This window comes from Gossypium hirsutum, chromosome A07 (genome assembly GCF_007990345.1).
Source record: "Gossypium hirsutum isolate 1008001.06 chromosome A07, Gossypium_hirsutum_v2.1, whole genome shotgun sequence".
Lineage (NCBI taxonomy): Eukaryota > Viridiplantae > Streptophyta > Magnoliopsida > Malvales > Malvaceae > Gossypium > Gossypium hirsutum.
In genome coordinates this window covers 49,246,481-49,262,770 of record NC_053430.1, presented here as the reverse complement: position 1 = coordinate 49,262,770, position 16,290 = coordinate 49,246,481, and the positions used below count along the sequence as shown (strand labels likewise).

General features: G+C 35.3%; 1 non-coding gene across 1 annotated transcript; it reads left to right on the top strand.

The window, feature by feature from the left end:
* Positions 1-10,144: 10,144 nt before the first annotated feature.
* Positions 10,145-10,251, top strand: LOC121204428 (small nucleolar RNA R71). Its single transcript, XR_005899353.1, has one exon. It is a non-coding gene; the product is annotated as a small nucleolar RNA R71 (small nucleolar RNA).
* The last annotated feature ends 6,039 nt before the right edge of the window (positions 10,252-16,290 follow it).

Genomic DNA, 16,290 nt, shown 5'->3' with positions numbered 1-16,290 from the left:
ATGTTTATATGATGTGGCAGTTTATTATTAGCTGAGATTTTTTAACAAATAAAACATTTGGGTGTAAGATGTGTAACAGAAGAATAATTTAGATACCACTTGTGAGAAAAAAAAAGTTTATGTACCGACATGGGAAAAATGTATAATTTGGGTACTAATTGTTAGTTAAGCTCTTTGTAAAATAGATTTGACAGATTGACAAATAGTTGGGAAAAAAGTAGTTTAGACATCACTTGTGACAAAAAAGTTAATTACTAATATGAGAAAAAAAAGGTATAATTCAAATACCAATTTATGGATTAAGTCTAAATTATAAAAATAATAAAAATATTTATATAGTACATAATTTTTTAAGCCACTAGACAAAAGATCGATATTCATTCTCAATTTGATAATTTTGCTTACATTTTAAAATTTTCTTTCTGTATAAAAATGTTTAAAAATTATAAACCCGTATAAAAAATCAGCATAACTTATGTAAATCAAATTTAATATTCATAAATATAAATCTCAATAAAACTTTTAGAGGTTAAATTGATTTGTGCATATAACTGAAAAATAAATAGATTTAATTGGTAAATAAGTACTTGAAAATCCTTCAAATAATTATCCATTATTGTAGGGACAAGAAATTATTTGATTTTAATTAAAAGGCTTAAGTATTAAAAAAGTGCTTAAAATAATTTAAAAATTATTTGAATTTTTATTTGAAAAATACAATCAATTGATCCTTTGTAATATGATTTTCCATCAGAATCCTTAATTGCTTATTAAGTTTTGATGTGGCAGGAAACGTGGTGGTTAATATGGAAACTGACATGGAAAATTTGATGACATGGCATCTGACGTGGATGTAATGGCTCGATTTTTAATGGTGTCGTAAAATTTGGTTTTGGATCGAATTAATTGAGTTGAGTTAGTAGATAAATAAAATAAAATAATTACAAGTCATGTATGAATCAGAAAGGTCGAATTATTAAGTGCTATTGAACTAAAACAACTATTAAAAATAGTACAGGAACTAAAATGAAAGAAAATTTATTTTAAATTGACAAGTACCTTAAATGGAAATTAAACAAAGGTCCTATTAGCAATTAGACCATTAGTAAAATACAATTAATTATCAATAATGTGATCACTTTCCACTAACTAATATTAAACTTATTAATCATTTTATTAGTAATTAAAAAGGTTGCTAATTAGCAAATTAAACCATTAATCTAAGTAGTATTATGGTTATTATACCATTAGATTAATGTTTGATAGCAAGATAAATTCAAATTTTTTATATATTTATTTTTGGCTAATTATCGGATAAAATGTTATTATATTTGGATTTTCTTATCATGAATGAAGTTGGTGTGTTGAATTCAAACTCTTACAAAATAAATGGATAAATTGGAGCAAAAAGCAAAGTGGAGGGCTTTATTGAAAGACTGAAGATTCAACTATGACTGATTTAAAATTGAAGGGTTGAAGATTTTTTAAAAAAGTGGTTGGATAAAGATTGAAGAATTTTTTATATTGTTACAATTCTGTAATTAGTTTAAATTCTAGTTTAAATTTGATTTTCAAATTTTGAATTATTTAGTGATAATATTTAGGAAAAATCTAGCTAAATTTTAGCACTAAAAGTGTGTATAAATACTTAGTGGCTGCAACCAATTAAACACACACTTTGCCTTTCACATTTAATAAATTCTCTATTTTTTTTCTTCCTTCCTGCGTCACCTTTCTATTATGCTATTTCATTCTCTTTTTTTTTTTTCTTTACTTTCAACTTTTGGTTTAATTATCTTACAAGGTCATTTCCCTTCTCACTTTCTACAATTCCAGAAATCTATTTTCTAAGCATGACTTTTTCCATGATTAACTAAACCTTTTTTAACTTTAGCCCGGAAATTGTTCCAATAAAACAATCATGAGATATGAGCCCGCTAAAAAAAACCTCTCAACGTAGTATTTTCTATCTCTCCAGTATATGGGATAGTACAAATTCATCCTTTAGAGTTGATTCAACTTCGATTCAAAAAGTGCACGTTGGGTTAGAGTTGTTTGGCGTACAGTTGGGAAGACGAATCGGTCATGCTGTGTTCAAATTCCTGCAAACAAATTGGTGTGTCTAGGTGGGAAAAGCCAGTTGGATTCCATCAAGAGAGATAGAGATCGGATTTAAACGACCCACTCGATTGAGGCTATTGATTCGAGTTGGGATTTTCAGATCGTAAGGCTGCCGAAATCTTAAATTGCGAACACGTGTATCGCAATTAGAAATTTAGCAAGAGTCAGTTTGCAAGTCGTACCGGGATTGACTACAGAAGGAAAAGCTGGCAATCGGGACGTTCTTGGTTGCTATAACCAGCTTATTGCTTGGAAGGGAAAATCTATTTCAAGGATTGATTCAAGATTGGAGTATACCGAGGCTAATGCTAAGTTTAAAAATATTTTATTTATCCATTTATTTTATTTTCTTAAATTTATATTTTTCATTTTTGAATATGTTTTATTTTATTTTTAGTATTTTCTTCTTTTATTATCTTAACCAATTTAAACCTCCCATTTTGTTTTCAGCATTTTGATCGCAGTGATTCGTAACAAGTAATACATTTTTATAATGAAGATCAAACCTAGACTAACTATTATCACGACGAAAAGGCAAGCGCACCTATCAAACAATAGTATAGTAATGGCAAGACTGGGATGTCGTACCCAAGGAAACCAAAAGTACTAGTAATAACTATCTTTTTATTATCTAGCCTAAGAATAAAAGGGTTTGTTTATTAAACTAATTATCTAAACTAATTAATTAATTTAATCAAAGCAAAGAGAAAGGTTTGAAAAAGACTTGAAGAAAAGCATTTGATAAAGACGACACCCAAAGAGGAATCCACCTAGATTTCACTTGTTATCTAACTCTGAACCGGACGATTTATTCACTTGACTTGATCCATGAGACTCCTTAACCTGTGTTATTATCCCTATTCAAGACTAATAACGTCTAACCCCTAGATTGAATAACCGAGACTTTTCTCTAATTAACACTCTAGGGTTGAATTAGCTCAATCTATGGACTCCCATATTAGGTTTCACCCTAATCCGGTAAAATCTCGTAACCCTATTTCTAGGCTCCCGATCAACTCCCCTTAATTATGCCAAATCTACTCTTAGGCAGAGTCTATTCCTCCTCTGCATAAGCACATCAAATCATGAATTAATACCCGGAATATTAACTCAAGCATTAAGAACACATAATTAAGAACAAATCAAGTATTTATCATACAGTTCAGATAATAATAACAAGATCCATCATAGGTTTTATCCCCCTTAGGTATCTAAGGGGTTTAGTTCATAATTAAATAAGAGTACATCTCAAAAGTATAAAATAGCAAAACATAAAGAAAACTCTAAAACCCCTGAAGGAATTTTGAGAGAGATCTTCAGTCTTGGAGTAGCTCCGGCTTTTGAGATGGATCGTCTGGCTTCCTTCAAGTAATTATCGGCATGTGGTTTTGTGTTCTAGAAAAGTTCTGGAGAGAGAGGCCCCTTTCTAGGTCATACTTAGGGTGTTTATATAGGCTTTTGATTGGCTTTCTTGCCCCCTAAGTATCCTTTTTCCGTGTAAAATACAACTCCTTGAAAAAGGGACATGCTCGTGTGCCACGGCCGTCTGACGTGGTTGCCAGGCCGTGTTCGATCCGTTAAATTGCCATGGCCGTGTGGGCTCAATGGCCAGGCCGTGTGAGTCGTGTAAACCTTGGTCGACACCTTCGAAAGGCACAGGTGTGTGAGTTACCCGTGTGGCAAGGCTTAGGTCGTGTGGTCTTCTCGATTTAGTCTGTTTTGTCCTTTTTTAGCTTGTTTTTAGCTCCTTGTGACCCTTGGTGCTCTCCTGAGTACAAAACATGAAATAACCGGATTAAGAGCACCAAAATCCACAAATCTAATAGTAAACATCCATAAATATGCTAAGTATTTGGGGTAAAAACATGTATAATTTGGCGTTTATCAAATACCCCCACACTTAAGCATTTGCTTGTCCTCAAGCAAAATTCTACTTACTGCTAGAATTCATTCTTTTCAATCACATAATCATTACTAATAATATTACAAACTATTCCACGAAAATTTATACAGTGATAATTTAACTATAGGGGCATTAAAAGCCTCAAACAATCTAAATAGATATCTCGATACTAAAATTATAGGTAAGCTCCTTCCTTTAAGTAATTAACTTTAGTCCTAAATACACAAGAGATGACATCCTCACTAAAGACTCACTCAAATCACTCAAAGTGTTTAAGGGTCAAGATTAAGCACTAGATTGTCTAACATGAAAAGTTATTACCATAGGCTTGCATGAAAATCAAATCTCCACCACTTGTAAATGATATGATAAACTAATCAAAAGGTCTTTGCATGGTTCTAATGGGGTTTAGGTTATAGGTATGGATACAGGTTGAAGAACAGGGGTTAGAGTCGAGATAATTTCAATATGTTACCCCACTATCAAAAACTTAATCACTAAATCACAAACAAATAGCTAGAACTATTTTACATGAGTTCATGACAACTTTAGCTTGCTGAGAATTACACACATTTTTTTAAGAATAAATCTAGTTAATGCAATACGAAAATTATACTTCATGATTCCGTAACAAAAAATGGTAAACATAGTGAGGTAACAATATTAAATTCAATCTCAATAAAAAGGGTCAAATTAAGTAAGAGGATTTCAACAATAATGGGTTAATGGGTTAATGACGAGGGTTAATCAATGAAAAATGGTTAGTAGGCTCAACGGGGGTTCACTAAGGGTTTAATTATGTGGGAAGGCTTTTTATGGAGTAAGTGGGTTAAATCCTAAGTGTCTTTATCATCTTAGTATATCAAATCACACGTGTGATCTTGACATGTATAATCGAAGCAAGTTCTAGAATAACAGTTCAATGTTGATACACTCAAACCACAAAAGAAGTGAGCAAGAAAGAAAGCTATATGCTCAAAAGGCTAAAAAATCTCACCAAAAATTTGAGTTTTTGATGTCATTCCTGTATACTTAAGATTTCAAGATAATACCTCAATTCAGGAAAATAACCTAAAAATTTTAGTTCTCAAATTAGCAACTTATCATGCTTGATTCTCTAATTTCCTATAATCAAATAATCATGCATAATTCCCTTGGTCTAATTCATGACATATCAATAATAATTATAGATCAATTAGAATTCATTCGATCAGGATTATGAGAACATCACTTAAACACAAGACCAAATTCAGAGATTTGAGAATAATGCAAAAAGTTACGTTTCATGTTCACCGCCCACACTTAAGATGTACATTGCCCTCAATGTACAAAGATAGAATATTCAACATAAAGAAAATCATAAGAGGTAAAGAGTTGAAACTCCCTGTTAGATGGATACAGAGCTTGATTCTGAAGATAGAGTGTTTGGGGAAAATGGTAGCGGCCACTGTTCTTGGCTAGATAAAGAAATTGGGTCGTTGAACATGGCACTCGTTAGGTATTGTTCCCTATTTTTTTCCTCATTGCGTAAAATATTCCTAGCAGATTTTCTTGGAAGTCTGTAGAATCATGAAGAGCTTATTAAGAGTTGGTGTGAAAGAGAGTGTAGTGGAATTACTTGTTAGAAATACCAGAAAACAGAAAATAAAAATTTACTAATATAGATATGTCTTTCAAAATAAGAAAATTGAAAAATAAAAATCAAAATCAAAATAAGAATAAAATAAATAAAATAAAATAAAATAAAAATAAGAATAAATAAAAATAAAAATAAAATAAGAGGATTCAATTATCCTCATCGGTGGGGCCCTTAGGTGGTGGTGCTGGAGTGGCGATGTGAAAGTACTGGCACAGCTGCTACATCATGGCCTGCATATCGTCCATCTGCCGGTCCCGTCGCTGATCTTGCTCATGGATCATCTCGAACTGCGTAGTGCATTATTGCTCGAAGCGGGCGAGTCGGTTGGAAAGATGTGCCAATGAAGCAGCCGCAGGAACTAGTCATTCCCTAGGTGGCGCGATCAAAGGCTCCTCGTGTTGTGCGAGAACATCATCAGGAATGTCCTCAAGATCCTCCTCGTCAATGGCATGCGAGAGACGATACTGAGGAGGATCGGTCCCACGTCGGCGCTCGATCATCCGTATATGTAACATAGTCGTGATGCCCTGTGGGGACATCTGACCTATCAGGGTAAACACTGATGACAGAGCCATGGTGTTGAAGAGGCCGAAGTGTCTGGAAATGTGCGTCATGTAGGGGCCGATGGAGATCACTCACTTCCTATACCGCTCGGTCTGATGGCGAATGGCGAAAGCAATGAAATATGCCAAGCCGGTAACATGTGCATTTGCCATTCACCATAGATAGTAGGCATCGTGGGTGTTGACGAAGCTAGTACTCTCTCTCCTCCCGGTCAATGTGTGACCCAATATGGCATGGAGATAGCGGAGGGAAGGGGGGAGAGCTGAGGCCTTCGAGCGGCTGGGGTCGTAGGTGTAAGAGATTGGTTCCAATGCTTTCCAGCACAAGGAGGGGGATATGTGGATATTGCGTGGGAGTGCATTCATGTCCTTCTCCTCCATAAACTCATCGGTGTAAAGTCCCAGAGCAATTCCAAGCTCTAGGACACTCATCGCACGAACTAGACCACCTAATTGAAAGTGAATGGTGCATGTGTCATCATTGTTCGTCATCACCACCTGTAAATGAAAAGTAGAGCATAGTTCTAGAGTTAGTTCTAAATAAGTGGGCTCGGTAATAGCGAAGAACCGTTCCCATGGGTCAGTGGACAGTAGGGTGTGGATGGCATCAGCGAGCTGGACTTGCTCTACGGGAGCCCAGTCGATGCAGTGACCTGTGGTGATGGGTCGTGTGTGGAGTATCTAAAATAGTTCCTCCTGCGAAGCTTGTGGAAATTCAAGGAATGGGTGCCGAACTTCAGCTGTAGCACGTACCGAGGAAGAACCCGGTCCCCTACGTCTTTTTGAGGAAGGGACCGCAGCCTTCTTGCCCCTTGATGATGACATAATATACCTGAAAGTACATGAGCATTGATAGAATCCAAGATACATCAATAGTTAAGCAATAGGCCTAAAACTAGTATATGCTATTTAGTGTTTTAAATAAGTCAAATATAGAAAATTCTAAAGAAAATTCTTAACTTGTCTAAAACATATTTGTAATAGTAACAATATCTATGTAAAGCATGAAAAATACTAATGTAACAACACAAATTGGAAAAACAAGGTTAAAAAAGTGAACCAAGGGCTGTTGTAAGGCAGTGCATGGGCGTATGATGGTGAGCACGGGCGTGTGACTCAGAGAGGAAACCATGTGGTGGAAAAATAGAGGGTATAGGGAGGGAAAAATGGGATTAATGAAAGTGGAGTGACTTTGAGGGTGGTTTGGGGGTTGGGGAAGTGAGAATCTAGGGAAAGGCCGGAATAGGGAGTAGGGGTTGGGGGAGGGTGGATTTATACTAGGATTTTGAAAAGAGGAAGAAGATGAACAGTGGTTTGTTTATATAGGAGAGGGGTACACGGCCTAGGGCCATGCCTGTGTGCTGTGAGGGTAGCCCCGTGTTTTTCAAATTTTTTCAAATGTGGTCGTGCCCGGCTACTATCACACGCCCGTGTGTCTTGGACGTGTGTGGCACATAGCCATGTCGCACGACCGTGCCTCACGTTGTTCACTTCTCCCGTGCCTGTGTGGTATGGTACCACGCCCGTGTATTGTTGTACATGGCTGAATGGCACGGCCGTGTCTCACGCCTTTGTCAAAGAAACAGAATCGAGCCTTGTCCCTAGCACGCCCGTGTTTTCCATCCCACGCCCGTGTTCTTCCTATCAAGTTCACCCACGGCCATGTCACACGGCCGTGGGGATTTATCGCACCCCGTGTTTTAGGGAAATCATGTCCTGCTTCAACACGGCAGTCTCGCACGGCCGTGTCTCTTCCCCTGTTTGGCCACGACTTCAGGCACACCCGTGTGCCTGGTAGTGTGTGCTGAAAAACTTTGCAATTCAAAGATAAAGTTAATGATTCAAAGTGTTAGAAATTAACTAAAAATAAAGAAATCAAAATATGTTAGTGCTCGGGTTACCTCCAGAGAAGCGCTTATTTATAGTCTAAGCTTGAATTATCTCTCCGTTGATTTATCATGGTGGTTTGAGGAGTTCATACTCCTCATTCCTACTGTCAATCTTAAAATAAGGTTTTAATCGAGTGTTGTTTACCTTAAAAGTGTCGAACTTGGGATGACTCACCTCCACCGTACCGAATGGAAAAATATTGAGTACCGTAAGAGGGATTTCCTCATTCGGTGTGGTAGTGACAATGTGAGGATCGACGGCATCTAGTAAAACTTTATCGCCTACCTTAAGTTGATTAGGTTCGGGCTTGTTTTGGCATAGTTTCGGTTTATCATGTGTTCTCGATTTGTGTTCTCGCCATTCGTCTAGCTCCTCTATCCGTAGCCTCCGTTCTTCATGGACGTCTTTGTTCTTTTCATGATAGTAGTGCACTGTCTCTGTTGTCTTTGTTTGAGAAGGTTCCTGCAAGGACGATTGAATATTAGTTTTATCATCAACAGGTTTTATAGCATTATCCTGAGTCTTAGGGGTTTTGACTAAGTCGCGTGCTTGGAGTGTTACTGCGTCGTCACCTGCACGAAGTGTTAGCTCTCCTGTGCCTACATTAATAATGGTTCTGGCAGTTACTAAAAAGGGTCATCCTAAAATTAAAGGTACCTCGTTATATCTAAGACGACAAGGTCTACTGGGTAAATAAATTTATCAATTTTAACGAGAACATCTTCAATAATACCTTTAGGAAATCTAACTATTTTGTCAGCCAATTGTATGCTCATCCTAGTCTATTTGGGTTTACTGAGACCTAGTCGTTTAAACATTTTATAGGGCATAACATTTATAGTTGCCCCTAAATTAGCTAAAGCATTATTCACAGATAAACTACCAATTAGGCAAGGAATTGTAAAACTCCCTGGATCTTGCAATTTGTTAGGTAGCTTATTCTTTAGAATAGCTGAGTAGACTGCATTGAGTTCCAAATGTGATGTAGTGTCTAATTTCCTTTTATTGCTCAGAAGTTCCTTTAAGAATTTTGCTGAGTTGGGCATCTGCGAAAGAACTTCAATAAATGGTAAGTTAATATGTAATTTCTTTAAGAGTTTGACAAACTTACCAAATTGTTCTTCTGTTCTGTCTTTCGTCATCGCTTTAGGAGATGGCACACGAGGTTCATGACTCGTACTAACCTTTATGGGTTCATTATCGTTTACCTCTTCTCGTCCTTTGTTCATCGCATTGTTTTGCTGTAATTCTGGCTCAGGTGCAATGAATTCTTCCTTATCTTGGGTACTAATTGCATTGAGGTGTTCCCTCAGATTAAGTTTCGTATTACTTGGTAGGCTACCTTGTGGTCTTTCGGAGATTAGTTTGGACAGCTGGCCTATCTGAGTTTTGAGTCCTTGTATCGATGCTTGTTGATTCTTAAGTGCAATCCCGATATTTTGAAAATAGGTTTCTGACACCGAGATGAATTTAGAGAGCATCTCTTCAAGGTTTGGCTTCTTCTCTTGTTGATAAGGTGGCTGTTGAAAACCCTGAGGATTTTGTGGCTTTTGATTCCCTTGACCTCCCCAGGAAAAAGTTGGGTGGTTCCTCCAACTTGCATTATAGGTATTACTGTATGGGTTATTTTGAGGTCTAAAGTTATTGTGACCCATATAGTTGACTTGTTCCTCTTCGGTTGTGAGATTGAAGGATTGATATTCTGTATGCACACCTCCTCCGTTTGAGTCACACCTCATTACTGGATGTACCTGCGTAGAACCAAGAAAACTATCAATCTTTTTATTGAGAAATTCTACCTGATTAGAGAGCATGGTGACTGAATCGATGTTATAAATGCCGGCTATTTTTGTTGGCTTAGTCCTCATGACTTGCCACTGATAGTTGTTTAGTGACATCTCCTCTATGAATTCGTAGGCATCTTCTGGTGTTTTGTTGTTGATGGTTCCACCAGCAGCTGCATCAACCATTTGCTGAGTTGAGGGATTCAGACTATTGTGGAATGTTTGTACTTGAAGCCAAAGCGGCAACCCATGGTAAGGGCACCTTCTCAGTAAGTCCTTGTATCTTTCCCATGCATCGTAAAGTGTTTCTAAATCCATCTGCTCAAAAGAAGAGATATCATTACGTAATTTAGTCATTTTAGCAGGCAAAAAATATTTTAGTAAGAATTTCTCGGTCATTTGTTCCCAAGTAGTGATAGACCCTTGTGGTAACAAGTTCAACCACTGTTTACCTTTGTTTCTTAGTTAAAAGAGAAATAACCGAAGATGAATGGCATCATCAGAAACGCCATTGATTTTGAATGTATCGCAAAATTCCAGAAAATTTGCTAAGTGAGTGTTGGGATCTTCATCCTACAAGCCATCAAACTGAACAAACTGCTATATCATCTGAATAGTGTTAGGTTTTAATTCAAAATTATTTGCATCATTAGCAAGTCTAACTATACTTGATTCAGTTCTTGTTAAAGAGGGTTTAGCATAGTCATACGTAGTACGTGGAGTAGGATTTTGATTAGCTGCAATTGCAAGAGGCAGCTGATTGTCTTGGTTTTCAGCCATCTCGTCGGTTGGAGGTTGAGTATTGTCATCTTGTTCGTTCTCCGTGTATTTTAAGCTGCACCTTATTTCTCTTAGATTTCTACGAACTATTCGATCGATTTCTTCGTCAAAAAGTAAGGGTCATGACGGGTTTCTTCTAGTCATAAACTATAAAAAATTGCCAAGAGAAAGAAAAAGTAAATGAATAAATAGTAAAATTAAATTAAATTGCAAGAAAAATAAATGGCTAAAGTAATAAAAATTTAGTGTTCCTAATATTTCAGTTCCCCGGCAACGGTGCCAAAAACTTGATCGCAGTGATTCGTAACAAGTAATAAACTTTTATAATGAAGATCAAACCTAGACTAACTATTATCACGACGAAAAGGCAAGCGCACCTATCGAACAATAGTATAGTAATGGCAAGACCGGGATGTCGTACCCCAGGGAACCAAAAGTACTAGTAATAACTATCTTTTTATTATCTAGCCTAAGAATAAAATGATTTATTTATTAAACTAATTATCTAAACTAATTAACTAATTTAATCAAAGCAAAGAGAAAGTTTGGAAAAAAACTTGAAGAAAAGAAATTGATAAAGACGACACCCAAGGAGGAATCCACCTAGATTTAACTTGTTATCTGACTCTGAACCGGATGATTTATTCACTTGACTTGATCCGTGAGACTCCTCAACCTATGTTATTATCGCTATTCAAGACTAATAACGTCTAACCCATAGATTGAATAACCGATACTTTTCTCTAATTAACATTCTAGGATTACATTAACCTCGATCTATGGACTCCCATATTAGGTTTTACCCTAATTCGGTAAAATCTCGTAACCCTATTTCTAGGCTCCCGACCAACTCCCCTTAATTATGCCAAATCTACTCTTAGGTAGAGTCTATTCCTCCTCTGTATAAGCACACCAAATCATGAATTAATACCTGGAATATTAACTCAAGCATTAAGAACACATAATTAAGAACAAATCAAGTATTTATCATACAGTTCAGATAATAATAACAAGATCCATCATAGGATTTATCCCCTTTAGGTATCTAAGGGGTTTAGCTCATAATAAAATAAGCGTACATCTCAAAAGTATAAAAATAGCAAAACATAAAGAAAACTCTAAAACCCCTGAAAGAATTTTGAGAGAGATCTTCAGTCTTGGAATAGCTCCAACTTTTGAGATAGATCGTCTGGCTTCCTTCAAGTAATTCCTGGCGTGTGGTTCTGTGTTCCAGAAAAGTTCTGGAGAGAGATGCCCCTTTCTAGGTCATACTTAGGGTGTTTATATAGACTTTTGATTGGCTTTCTTGCCCCCTAAGTATCCTTTTTCCGTGTAAAATACAACTCCTTGAAAAAGGGACACGCTCGTGTGCCACGGCCGTGTGACGTGGTTGCCATGCCATGTACGATCCGTTAAATTGCCAAGGCCGTGTGGGGGCTCAATGGCCAGGCCGTGTGAGTCGTGTAAACCTTGGTTGACACCCTCGAATGGCACGGGCATGTGAGCTGCCCGTGTGGCAAGGCTTAGGCCGTGTGGTCTTCTCAATTAGGTCATTTTTGTCCCTTTTTTGCTCGTTTTTGGCTCCTTTCGACCATTGGTGCTCTCCTGAGTACAAAACATGAAATAACCGGATTAAGAGCACCAAAATCCATAAATCTAATAGTAAACATCCATAAATATGCTAAGTATTTGGGGTAAAAACTTGTATAATTTGGCGTTTATCACATTTCTATACATAGGTCGTGGGCACGACTGTGACCGCGACATCGATTTTGGTCATGGAAAAAGGCGAAATTAGATAGTCAATCAATGCGGATTTTACCCTACTGCTTTATACTGCTAATTACTATTATTTTGTCGTAGGAATTTATATTTGGTGGTTTCAACGCCCATCAATGTTTTTATTAGACAAATTACATTCTTAAATAATATATATACATGTTAAGTGGGGAGAGAGAAAAACAGATGTTTCATCTTTCTCTTCTCCACAAACTGATTGGGAATGAAAAGAATAAGCAATGATCATCTTCTTCATTCAGTCATTATATTAACATGAATGAGCATGTTTCCTCTTAAATTTTATATATTTCATTAGTAAGAAACTAGTTCTTGTTAACCCATTATTTGATAATAATCAAGGTTATAGTTTTATATGTTAAACTAAGCTAGAATCATGCATAGATTATATAGTTAAATTATGTGTATTTAGACCTATTCATGGGCCAGATTATTTGTCTAGGCTCAAACGTCTGTCCAAAATTTAAGAGGGCAAAAATATTAGGCCCAAAAAATGGGCTTGGGAAAAAATTAGGTCCATTTAAAATATGGGTCGAGCTCAGACTTAAACATTCAAGGCTCGTGCCCTGCCTAGTCTGGCTCATTTTTAAGTTTGTAATATTTTATATTATGTTATTTTTATATGTTATTTAATTTAGAACACATTACAAAAATTAACCTATACTAAATATATAATACTATTCTAATGTAAATGTTAAAATGACTATATATAAAAAATTTCAATAAATAAAATATATATAATTATTAAATATTAAAATAATATAATATAGATTTTTTTAAAAAAATTAACAAATAATATGGGTATACCTAAAATGACTTGGATTAGTCTATTGCAAATATGGAAGGGTTTGGGCAAAAATTTGAGCCCATATTTTGGGTCAGGCTAGGCTTGGGCAAGCATAAAGTATGTAAATATCATGCTTAGGCATGACCCAACCTGACCCATGAGCACCTCTATGTGTAATTAAGGACCTAATTGTAAGGGATGAATACTTTGAGGATTAATAATAAATAATGGTTGTAAGAGGTCCATGTATTATATTTATACAGTCAAATTTAAATTTGATCAATTGAATTGTGAGATACGAATATTTCGGAGGTTAGGGCTATTAGACATAAAAATGAATAAAGTGCATTCATGTTTAGTTATCATATTTCTAAGTCTAAAATATATATCTAATGGATTTTTTGTATCCGAAGTTATCGTGCGTCACTAAAGACAATGTTGGGATGTCGAAAAGCAAAGCCATTGACAAGTAGCTAATCTGGTTTTGCTCTTATAACTCGAGTTTATTTAATAATTAAATATATATATGTTTGTGTGTGTGTGTGTGTTTGAATCAATATGTGTTCACGAATGGTTAACCATTGGTAAGAATGTATTTGACAAGTACGTATATACCTGATTGGGTGATTTGTGATCAATTAGTTGAATGAATATACATGTATATGCTTGATGATATTATATGATTAATAATGATTATATTTTTCCTATTAGCATTGTCAAATAGAGCCATGGTTATAGTTGGCATGTCATAGAGTCTGTTATGATAGGTGGGAGATTCAGTGTTGTGCGCATATACATATTGTGATAGTTCTATAATACCCTGGGGGTCGACAACATATCACCAGCTCAAATACACTAGTGGTCCGAATGTATTTTGGAGTGGTTGATTGGATCAATGCATTTATGTTCAATTAGCACTTCAGTGCTTATTTGGTCTATTGGTGGATTGATCCAAGTATCCGTCCTTGAGTTCAACATATGTTAATAGGGATTAAGATGTTATATCACATGTTGAATATTTATGCTTTTGAAATGAGATAAAAATGTTGAAAAAATAAATGGATTTGATTTAATAAATTAGATGAAAATACCCTGAGATCAGAATTTATGTAGAGAGAACTAGGGGTGTTCAAAATTCAGTTAAAACTGAATTAATCGATCGAATTGATCTAATTCAGTTAATTTATCGATTAATTGATCTAATTCGGTTAGAGGTCGATTAATGATTTTTTAAAGTTTAGCTATCGATTAATTCGGTTCAAAATTTGGTAATTAACAGAATTAATTGAATTAACCGAATTTATATATATTAAGCTTAGCCCATTGCAGACCCCAGCCCCAAGCCCCCAACCACCAGCCCACCCCAACACTCCTAAGTCTTACCCAATATAAAACCAATCCAATATAATTTACAAACCCAACCTAATCCTAAAAACAAAAAAACAATTTAATAAAAATCCAAAAAATCCTAAAATCAACAAATAACACCGATAGCCAAAATCCTAACCCAGTAAGCAGTAACTCTAATCTCATCTCTCCAAACTGAAAATCCATTGAAATCTTCTAAAATCCCTATTGCCAACAGCCACCAGTCACTGTCGTAACCCAACGTAGTAACGCTCTTTTGAGTTTTACTTCACTCACCATTGATCAGTCACCATCACCTTTAAGCGACGCCCTAATTCGAAGTCTGAAACACTCACAACCGTCCAGTGTCCACCAGGTCGCCAAATCCCCCTTACTTTTCAACAGTGATGGGTTAATAAAGATAATGAAATAATGCGACCTCTTTCTTGATTTTATTTTTTCAAAGGCATATAGATTATGTGCAATTTGAGATTTCAAGCAGCTTGTTGATTCAAAGTTTCTGGTAGGTTAGGAAATGGGATTATAAATGCGATATTTTTTGGGGTAAAGTTTCTATGGGTTAATGCAGTATATTTCTGGTAGATTAGAGGCTACTTTATTTTTCATTCTTACTTGATATTTCATGGATTTTATTTATGCTTATTTTCAAGGCTTGATTTGTTTCATAATTTTTTGATTTTATGTTTCTTTTTCTTTTCTATTTTGAATTGTTCACATGGTCTGTTTGATAGCTGAGAAAATCCAAGAAAAGGGATATATGACTTAAAATTATGTTAAATTGTGAATAAATGTACATTGAAAGAATTGAAAATAATTAATAAATATGGAATGAAGTGGGATGGACGAGGTGGTTATGGATGTATTGTGCATCCATCGAGATAGTCATGGTATTGAAAGTTGAACATTTGCAGGGTGTGGTCAAGGCAAAGTATGCAATGCAGCAATGGATTTTGCAGTATTTACTTTGGCCCTTTTGCATTGCTATATCTTATATGTTATATAGAAATTGGAAGCATTTACATTGTAGTAATTGTAGATTTGCAGTGTTTGGTTCCCCTTTTTTATTTCCAGTCTGAGAAGTTCCAATATGAAAAATAAATTTATTTTTGAATATGATCTCTAATATATTTTACATTCCATGCTTGAATATGATTTCTTCTTCTTTTTCAATGTTAAAAAACTTTGAAGTTGTGAATTAATATGTCACAATCTATAGCTACACTACCATTAATACACTTTTTGATCCATTATTCACCTATTTAACAAAAAAAACATAAACATAAAAATTTCGGTTTGATTAATTTCTTCTCTTTTTTTTTAAAATCCAGTTTGATTAACAATTAAGGTTTAAAAAGTTCAGTTAATGTTAGTTTAATTTAGTTAACCGATCGATTAATCAATTGGACACCCCTAGATAAAACAAGCAAATAATTTATGTAACATGATGGATTGATAAATATATTAGAGTCCCTAAGTATAATGAATTATCGATGTATATGTATCATTGAAGTAATTTTAAAATGGTTTTTGGTTATCTTAATCAATTTTTGTACCTAGTTGTTTATTTGTTTTGTTATATATATAATTGAATTCAAATTATACTGGGACCACTAAGTAACCATTATTTAGCAGATGAATTTGTTTGTTTATGTGCATGG